This window comes from Gossypium arboreum, chromosome 3 (genome assembly GCF_025698485.1).
Source record: "Gossypium arboreum isolate Shixiya-1 chromosome 3, ASM2569848v2, whole genome shotgun sequence".
Lineage (NCBI taxonomy): Eukaryota > Viridiplantae > Streptophyta > Magnoliopsida > Malvales > Malvaceae > Gossypium > Gossypium arboreum.
The window spans coordinates 117,756,832-117,767,878 of record NC_069072.1 but is presented as its reverse complement, the minus strand read 5'-3'; the positions used below and the strand labels follow the sequence as shown (position 1 = coordinate 117,767,878).

The 11,047-nt window shown below is 38.3% G+C and overlaps 1 non-coding gene across 1 annotated transcript; it reads right to left on the bottom strand.

Annotated features, from left to right (window-relative positions):
* Positions 1-3,752: 3,752 nt before the first annotated feature.
* LOC128290823 (small nucleolar RNA R71) lies at positions 3,753-3,858 on the bottom strand. The gene has a single exon (XR_008280608.1). It is a non-coding gene; the product is annotated as a small nucleolar RNA R71 (small nucleolar RNA).
* Positions 3,859-11,047: the final 7,189 nt, after the last annotated feature.

The window sequence follows — 11,047 nt, the reverse complement described above, 5'->3', positions numbered from 1 at the left end:
TTTTGATCTACTCCCATGATGAAGCTGAACATGCCGAACATTTGAGACTTGTGTTGCAGACATTGTGAGATAAACAGTTGTATGCGAAATTCAGTAAATGTGAGTTTTGGTTAAGTGAAGTCAGTTTTCTGGGCCATGTAATATCAGCATCAGGTATTTGGGTTGATCCGAGCAAAATTTCAGCTATACTTGATTGGAAACCTCCAAGGAATGTTTTTGAAGTCCGAAGCTTTCTAGGACTTGTTGGTTATTATAGATGATTGGTGAAAGGTTTCTCTATGATTGCAGCTCTGATGACGAAGCTATTGCAGAAAGATTTTAAATTCGAGTGGTCAGTGAAGTGTCAGAAAAGTTTTGATCAGTTGAAAGCCCTTTTAACTGAAGCTCCAGTGCTAGTTCAACCAGAATCGGGTAAAGAATTTGTTATTTATAGTGATGCATCTTTGAATGGTTTGGGTTGTGTTTTGATGTAGGAAGGCAAAGTCATAGCTTATGCCTCGAGACAATTGAAGCCACATGAAAAGAATTATCCAACGTACGACCTAGAATTGGCAGTTATTATTTTCGCCCTAAAAATTTGGCGTCACTATCTATTCAGTGAGAAATGTCACATCTATTCTGATCACAAAACCCTGAAATACTTGATAACTCAGAAAGATCTGAATTTGAGACAACTTCGATGCTTAGAATAACTAAAATAGTACGAGCTTGTGATTGATTACCACCCAGGAAAGGCTAATGTTGTTGCTGATGCTTTAAGCCAGAAATCATTGTTTGTTTTGCGAGCAATGAATACGCATATGGCCATGTCTGATGATGGCTCGATAGTAGCTGAATTGAAAGCAAGACTGTTATTTGTTCAACAAATATGTGATGCCCAGAAGATTGATAATGAATTAATTACAAAACAAGTTCAGTGTGAGACAGATGCTGATTCAGAATTTAGAGTTGATGCTGATGACTATCTGAGATTCAGAGACCGAATGTACATTCTGAGGAATTCAGAGTTGATTCAAATGATTTTGAATAAAGCTCATAGTAGTCGGTTATCTGTCCATCCAGGTAGTACAAAGATGTATAATGATTTGAAACAACTTTACTGGAGGCATGGTATGAAACGAGATATTTTTGACTTTGTTGCAAGATGTTTAGTCTGTCAACAAGTAAAAGCGGAACATCAGGTGCCTTCAGAATTGCTTCAGCCTATCATGATACCTGAGTGGAAGTGGGATAGAGTTACAATGGATTTTGTATCTGGTTTACCATTGACACCGAGCAAGACAGATGCAATCTAGGTTGTTGTTGATAGATTGACTAAATCGGCTTATTTTGTTTCGATACGTACAGACTAATCACTTGATAAGCTAACTGAATTGTATGTCTCTCAGATTGTGAGATTACATGGCGTGCCTATATCTATTGTTTCGGATAGAGATCCGAGGTTTACATCGTGGTTTTGGAAGAAACTGCAAGATGCACTATCTACGAAATTACATTTCAGTACTGCTTTCCATCCACAAATAGATGGCCAGTCTGAGCGAATCATTCAGATACTGGAGGATATGTTCAGATGTTGCATTCTCGAGTTTGAAAGTACGAGGGAACTATACCTACCTCTGATTGAATTTACGTATAATAACAGCTACCAATTGATAAACCGTAATTTATACATATTTTTACCCCATGCTTAAAACATTTTATGGATGATTTTTCCTTAGAATTGGTGAATTCGATGCTTTTAATGCCTTAATTTCATGTTTTATACATAGGTGAGCATAGGAGAGCGAAAGGAACGAGAAACGGGCCAAAAACGAAGAACATGCGCCAAAGTATGAAATCAACACGCCCTGGACTTCCTTACACAGGCAGCCCACATGGCCGTGTCAATTTGGCAGAATCGAAGCACGATTCACACTGGTAGAACACACGCCCGTGCCATTCTAACAGGCTCGAACACGGCCTGAAATAATCGCACACGGGTGTGTCAAACGGTCGTGTCCCTGCTGAGCCCAAGTTGAGTCCAATTCAGAAAAGGCTAATTTTGAGGGCTCTTAAGCATTCCAAAGCCTATAAAAACACCCTAGAGGAGGAAGAAAAGACACACAGAATAGGGAGTAAGGAATTACTCCAAGGAAGCCGATTGATTCATCTCAAAAGCTGGATTCATCATCATGATTGAAGATCTCTCCTCAATTTCCCCTTCAGGAGTTTTGGTTTTCTTTATGTTTTGTATTCTTTATTATTCTGAGATGTTTTCTTATTTAGTTATGAACTAAATCCCCTAAAATACCTAAGGGGAATGAAACCTAAGGTGAATCTTGTTATTATTTTCTGAATTGTATGATAAATATTTGACTTGTTCTTAATTATGTGTTCTTAATTCTTGTTTTTATATCACAGGATACTGATTCAAGATAAGCTCTTATTCAGAGGAGGAATAGACCCTGTCTAAGAGTACATTTTTCATAACTAAGGGGAGTTGTTTGCGCGCCTAGACATAGGGTGACAATATTTTACCGGATTAGGGTGAAACCTAATAAGGGGATCCATAGATCGAGTTAATGCAACCCTAGGGTGTTAATTAGAGAAAGGTCTCAATTATTCAATCTAGGGATTAGACGTTATTAGTCTTGACTAGGGATAATAACATAACTTAGGGATCTCTATGGAACAAGTTAAATGAATAAATCGTCCGATTCGGAGCCAGAATAACAAGTTCAGTCTAGGTGGATTTTTCCTTAGGTATTGTCTTAATTCAATTGATTTTCCCAAAAGTAATTCCCCAATTCTATTCTCTGTGAGTTCTTAGTTTAGATAATTAGTTAGTTAAAAACAAAACCTCTTTATTCCTAGGCTAGATAATAACAAGACAGTCATTACTAGTACTTTTAGTTCCTTTGGGTTCGACAATTAGGTCTTGCTAAAACTTTACTACTATTCGATAGGTACACTTGCCTACATCGTGATAATAGTTAGTTTCAAGAACGATTAATTATAAATATTTAAAACCTATCACGAAATCAGGAGATTTGGCGTCGTTGCCGGGGAACTAAAATATTAGGAACACTCAATTTTTATTACTTTAGCCATTTATTTTTCTTGCAATCTAATTTTATTTTTAATTTTAGTCTAATTTACTAAATTTTTTTTCTTTCTTCTGGCATATTTTTTTTATAGTTTATGACTAGAAGAAACCTGTCAGGACCACTACTTTTTGACAAGAAATTGATCGCATAGTCCGCAGAAACCAAAGAGAAATAAGGCAAAGCCTAAGATACACAGAGAACGAGAAAGAAGACGATACTCAACCCCCAACCGAAGAGATGGCTGAAAACTAAGACAATCAGCTACCTCATGCAATTGCGGCTAATCAAAATCCTACTCCACGCACTATGTATGATTATGCTAAACCTTCTTTAACAGGAACTGAATCAACCATAGTTAGACCTACTGTAGCTGCAAATAATTTTGAACTGAAACCTAACATAATTCAAATGATGCAACAGTTTGTTCAGTTTGATGGTTTGCAGGATAAAGATCCCAACGCTCACTTAGCAAACTTCTTGGAACTATGTGATACATTTAAAATTAATGGTGTTTCTGACGATGCCATTCGTCTTCGGTTATTCCCTTTCTCATGGAGGAACAAAGCTAAACAGTGGTTGAACTTGTTACCACGAGGGTCAATTACTACTTGGGAACAAATGACTGAAAATTTTTACTAAAATATTTTCTGCCGGCTAAAATGGCTAAATTACATAATAATATCTCTTCTTTTGTGAAGATGGATTTAGAAACACTCTACGATACATGAGAGAGATACAAGGACCTTTTGAGAAGGTGCCCTCACCATGGGTTACTGCTTTGGCTTCAGGTTCAAACATTCCATAGTGGCCTGAATCCTTCGACTCGGCAAATGGTTAACACAGCTGCTAGAGGAACCATCAATAATAAAACACCTGAAGATGCCTATGAGTTCATAGAAGAGATGTCATTGAATAACTATCAGTAGCAAGTCATGAGGAGAAAGCCAATGAAAACAGTCGGTGTTTATAACGTCGATTCGTTCACCATGCTCTCTAATCAGGTAGAACTCTTGAATAAGAAAATTGATGGTTTTCTTAGTTCTTCATAGGTTTACCCAATAATGCAGTGCGAAGCAAGTGGTAGTGGAACAAGCCATTCGGAATACCAACTTTATGGCCACAACATGGATAACGAGCAATTAAATTACATGGGTAATAATCCTCGACCTCAAAACAATCCATATAGTAACACTTATAATGCAAGTTGGAGGAACCACCCAAATTTCTCATGGGGAGGCCAAGGAAATGAGCGACCACCTCCGGGCTACCAATAGCCACCCTATCAACAGGAAAAGAAACTGAACCTTGAAGAGATGCTCACAAAGTTTATCTCGGTATCAGAAACCCATTTTCAAAACACTGAAACGGCACTTAAAAAACAACAAGCTTCAATCCAAGGGCTCCAAACTCAGATAGGTCAGCTTTCTAAACTAATCTCCAAACGACCACAAGGTAGCTTGCCAAGTAATACTGAACCTAACCCAAGGGAACAACTCAACACGATTAATGTTCAAAATGAAGAAGGATTTGTTGAGCCTGAGCCAGAACCGAGGCAAGAAACGGTGGTAAGCAAAGGTAAAGGTGAGGTAGATTATAATAAAAACAAACTAGTGACTGTCGAATATAAACCTCGTGTTCCATACCCCAACGCGATAAGGAAAGACCGCTGAGATGAACAATTTGGTGAATTCCTTAAACCCTTAAAAAAATTACACATTAACTTACTGTTTATTAAAGCTCTATCACAGATGCCAAACGCAATGAAATTTTTAAAGGAGATTTTAGTAAATAAGCGGAAGTTGGACGAGGCGTCGCATGTGGAGCTAAATGCAGTGTGCTCAGCTATTCTGCAAAATAAGCTACCGAACAAATTAAAAGATCCAAGGAGTTTTACAATTCCTTGCTTAATTGGTAGTTTAGATGTTAATAATGCATTAGCTGATTTAGGGGCCAGTATTAATGTCATGCCCTACAAAATGTTTAAGCAATTAAGTCTTGGGAAACCCAAACAAACTAGGATGAGCATTCAGTTAGCGGATAAAACTATAAGATTTCCTTGGGGTATTATTAAAGATGTGCTGGTTAAAATCGATAAATTTATATTTCCCGTGGACTTCATTGTTCTAGACATAGAAGAGGATAGCAACATTCTTTTAATTCTAGGAAGGCCTTTTTTAGCAACTACTAAAACAATTATTGATGTTGGCACAGGTGAACTCACACTCCGTGTGGGAGACGAAACAATAACCCTTCAAGCTCGCAGCTCTGGCAACACATCAAAAATTAAAGGTGATTGTTTAACCCATTCTACTAACACTGACAATATGGTACAACCTACTTTGTAGGAAATGAGTCTGAAGAAAGCACATGAGTCATTCTCAAGTAGTAGCAGAGAACCTATTCATGAAGATAGAAGGCTGCAAATCGAGGAACTAGATGAATGACGGACGCATAAACTTATAACACATGATAAACCAAAACTACGCCAGAACGAGCTTAATACCTTCCCACATCAACCTAAGGTTGGAGATAAAGTTGTATTAGATGCCGCAAATCCTCACATTGTCACTACCACACCAAATGAAGAAATTCCTCTTACGGTACTTAGCATTTTCCCATTCGGTACAGTCAAGGTAAGTCATCCCAAGTTCGGCACTTTAAGGTAAACAACACCCGTCTAAAACCTTATATTGATGAGAATGATAGCAGGAATGAGGAGTATAAACTCCTCGAATCACCATGACCATTCAATGGAGAGGTAAGTCGAGCTTAGACTATAAATAAGCACTTCTCAAGAGGCAACCCAAGCATTAACAATATTAATTTCTTTAAATTTTTGTATTTAACAATTAACTTACTAATAGAGATCTCGAATACAGGTTTTTCCACAAAGAAACGGCCAAGCACACGGGCATGCTTAGGGCCGTGTGAAAATAGGGCAAAAGATTTCCCCAATACAAGCTACGATAAAATGTCACGGTCGTGCGACATGGCCGTGGTTGAACCTGCCAAAACAACACCGACGTGCGACATGCTCGTGTGGAAGAACCGTGGGTGAACCTGTTAAAATAGCATGGGCGTGCGACATGCTCATGTCTAGTACCCGTGGTCGAACCTGTTAAATTAACACAGGCATGGACCTTGCATACACAGGCGTGGGAGAAGCGAACGAAGCTAAACACGATCGTTTGACACGGTCGTGTGCACCCACACGCCCAAGGAACACGGGCGTGTACTAAATGTCAGACGTGCCCAAATTCAAAATTCGCGAATCACACGAGCTAAAATTGGGGAACACGGGCGTGTCACCTGGCCGTGTACCCCAAAATCTATAAAAACCCTGCACTATTCATTGTCTTCCCCACCCAAAAACCCTAACCCTAGCCGCTGCAAGTCCACACAACCTCCCCGTCACGCCCGTGCGTCGCATCCAACTCCATTTTTTCCGCTCATTCCCCCTTTTCTAGCGTTTGTTTACTTTTTTCCCTTTAATTGCACTCAATTTTCATGTTAGTTATCATAGAACTATGCATTTTTCATGATTATTTTCATCTTTCTATCACTCACATTTTATTCATAGAACAAGCTATTATCTGTTTCATGTGTAAATTCTTACTCTTTATATGATTTCTCTACTTTATTTGATTAGTTAGAAATAAATATTCATGATTAGAACAATAGACATACTCATGCCTTTAGTGTTAACATTTTTCATCCGTCACACATGTTGCATTCCATGAAATTCGTTGCCATTTTCACGCCATACAATTGATTGCTTTAATTAACTTGTTAGTTTTAGTAGTTGTTGAAATTATGATTGTTATTTACAATTTGTCTTCATTTTACTTTGATCATTCTTTAAGATGAATTAATGGTTTTTATTGTAGGTACCATGTCATCTTTACGAGGAAAGAAAACCGCCATACCTATTTCCAAAAAACGGAAGGGAGGGACATCTTTCGCGGGTCCAACCGTGAAAATTCGTCACCCTCTCCTACAGTTCTCCCGTGGGCCCCAGGAAGAACTTTTCCAAATACTTTGGGCCCGACCTTTAATTGCAGGCCGCTGCATCGACTGGGCTACTGTAGAACAAGTTCAGTTGGCCGATGCGATTCAGGCCCTCCTAACCACCGACCCTTGGGAGCTGTTCTTTGGGATCATCGAGCCAACATACCTCGAGCTCACTATGGAACTATGCTCAACGTTCCATCTTCAAACTGTAATGACGAACTACGATGATCCCAGCATGGTCCAATTTCTCCTAGGTGGATTAATCCGCCAGCTAAGCATCCCAGAGTTTGGTGCTGCACTGGGCTTATATACAGAGGAATTCAAGGAGGAGAATGAACTACATGCTCTCACTCGCCACATACACTTCTCTCCCTCGAAGTGCTGGCACACTTTGGCCACTGGCGCTGCCTCCTACAATCCTAGCCGCTCCAAGGCATCAGTTCTCCTACCATCCCTGAGGTAGTTACACGCCATTTTGGCTCACACGATAATGGGGAGGTGAGAGAGCACTAGCGCCGTCAATCCCTACGATGCCTACTTTTTATGGTGTATGCCGCACGGTCACATCATCGACCTTGCCTATTTCATTGCCCTCGTAATTCAGCACCAGATGGAGCGGCATAGGAAAGGGGTCATCTCCATTGGCCCCCATGTGATGCGATTGACTCGACACTTCGGGCTCCTTAGCACCGCAGCCCAAGAATCATCCTTAACGCTCATTGGCTAGATGTCTCCACAAGGCATCTCGAGCATGCTTAGCATGAGGATGATCGAAAAGCGCCGAGGAACCTCCCCTCCTCAATATCGTCTCGCCCAATCTACCGAAGAGGAGGCCTACGAGGACATTCCTGATGATGTGCCTCCACAGCACGAAGACCTACCGACTCAGCCACCACCACCCTCTCGTCCAGTTCATGCAGCAGCTTCATATGCTGACATCTCTGAGCACCTCACTCAGTTCGAGCAGCAGTGTTTTCAACGATTTGACAACATTGATGCCACTCTACAGTAGATTTGTCAGCACCTCCACATCTTATCACCAGTCCCACCTCGCGAACCATCCAGCGATGAAGATGTTTAAAGACATTAATTTATTATTTTATGTTTTTAATTTTTATTAAAACTACTTTTTATTTTTAATAGATTCTAGAATTTTATTTTTAATTATCAATTTTCATTATTTCTTTATGAGTAACTATTCTTCCTAGTATCCCCTAAAAAGTTCCTGATTTTATCACAGTTATATAGAGCTCTTAAGCTCATCATCGTATAGGAACTAAAAACTCCACCGGGAAAGATTCTCCACGACTGCCATGTCCTAATCGACCACGACCATAGCTACCACTAGATATAATATTCTTTTGGCGCAGGACTTATGGACTAATGGGCCTCTACCACCGCTGGAGTATCCTCCTCTACTCTCGCACCGCTTACTCTCCAAAACTCCAGTTCGAGGAATTCATCATACAGGAAGTTTCACTTCTCTCCCTATCTTATTTTTATATTTTAATATCTAGCTTTGTACATTGAGGGCAATGTACATCTTAAGTGTGGGGGGTATTTATTTCATTATCAGAAAAATCCCTGAATGACTACCTTGTTCTCGTGGAAAGCTCTCATATCATATTTAGGATAAATTTTGATTGATTTATGATTTTTATTCATATATCTTAAATTAAAACATAGGCATTCATGCATTGATTATTTGAACTTTAAGACATTAGAGAATTAAACATGATAAGTTGATTTTTAAAAATTTAAAATTTTTAAGTTGTTTCCCCAAGTTTAGGTATTATCTTGAATTGAAATCCACAAGTTTAAACATTAAAAAGCCATAATTTTTGTGAGATCTTGAGCCTTTAGAGCATCTATTATTTCTTTCATGCTCACTTTCATTATGAGTGTATCAGCATTGAATTGTTACTCTAGAACTTACTTGATTATGCATATCAAGACCATACCATTTGATTTGATATGTCAAAATAATAAAGGCACTTAGGTTTAACCCACTCATTCCAAAAAGCCTACCTTCACAATTAACCCTTAGTGAACCCCCTTGAGCCTAACAACCTATTCATTAATGTACCCTCAATATTAACCCATAACTCATTATTGTTGAAATCCCCTAAATTAATTTTATCTCTATTTTTGTCGAGATTTGAGTTGGAATAATTGCTTAGCTATGTCATGTTCTTAATAGTTAAATATTTAACTTGTTCTTAAAAAAAACAAATACACGTATACATTTTAGTAGTAATGATCTTCTGAGCTAAAGAGTTAAATTCCATATTCTGAGAAAAAGCTTTGTTGTACGCAATTGATGACTAGCCATTTTTCTAGATTGATAATTTTTTAATTCAATCTCGATTCTAACTTTTTCTTTCAGCTTGTGACCACACCCCCTAACCAAGCCTCATTACAACCCTCTAAAATCCTTTTGATTGATGTATCATCTCAATTTATAGTGGTGGAGATTTGATTTTCATGCAAGCCTATGGTAATAACTTTTCATATTGACTAATAAGTGCTACTTTCTTTGTCCTTAAACACTTTGAGTGATTTGAGTGAATCTTTAGTGAGGATGTTAAACTCTATGAGATTTTGAATCGAGGTAACCACTTAGATAAGGGAAGATGCCTAAGTTTTGCATGATTAAATACTCAACTTGGAATGTTTGAAGCTCTAATGTTCTTTTAGTTGAATTCTCAATGTACGACTACTCATGAATTAGTTTGAGATATTTTCGATAGAGATTATAAGTTGAGAAGAATTTATTTTGATTATGAGTTAAGAATTTTGCTTGAGGACAAGCAAATGCTTAAGTGTGGGGGTATTTGATAAACCGTAATTTATACATATTTTTACCCCATGCTTAAAACATTTTATGGATGATTTTTCCTTAGAATTGGTGAATTCGATGCTCCTATGCCTTAATTTCATATTTTATACTTAGATGAGCATAAGAGAGCAAAAGGAATGAGAAATATGCCAAAAACAGAAAAATGAGCCAAAGTACGAAATCAACACGGTCTGGACTTCCTCACACGGGCAGCCCACACAACCGTGTCAATTTGGCAGAATTGAAGCACGACTCACACGAGTATAACACATGCCTGTGCCATTCTGATAGGCTCGAACACGACCTGAAATAATCGCACACGGGCTTGTCCCTGTCGAGTCCAAGTTAAGCCCAATTCAAAAAAGGCTAATTTTGAGGGCTCTTAGGCATTCCAAAGCCTATAAATACACCCTAGAGGAGGAAGAAAAGATACACAGAATAGGGAGTAAGAAATTACTCCAAGGAAGTCGATTGATTCATCTCAGAAGCCGGATTCATCATCAAGACTGAAGATCTCTCCTCAATTTCCCCTTCAGGAGTTTTAGGTTTTCTTTATGTTTTGTATTCTTTATTATTCTGAGATGTTTTCTTATTTAGTTATGAACTAAATCCCCTAAAATACCTAAGGGGAATGAAACCTAAGACGAATCTTGTTATTATTTTCTGAATTGTATGATAAATATTTGACTTGTTCTTAATTCTTGTTTTGATATCCCAGGATACTGATTCAAGATAAGCTCTTATTCAGAGGAGGAATAGACCCTGTCTACGAGTACATTTATCATAATTAAGCAGAGTTGTTTGCGCGCCTAGACATAAGGTGACAAGATTTTACCGAATTAGGGTGAAACCTAATAAGCGGATCCATAGATTGAGTTAATGCAACCCTAGGGTGTTAATTAGAGAAAGGTCTCAATTATTCAATCTAGGGATTAGACGTTATTAGTCTTGAATAAGGATAATAACATAACTTAGGGATCTATACGGAATAAGTTAAATGAATAAATAAATCGATTTGAGCCGAATAACAAGTACAGTCTAGGTGGATTTTTCCTTAGGTATTGTCTTAATTCAATCGATTTTCCCAAAAGTAATTCCCCAATTCTATTCT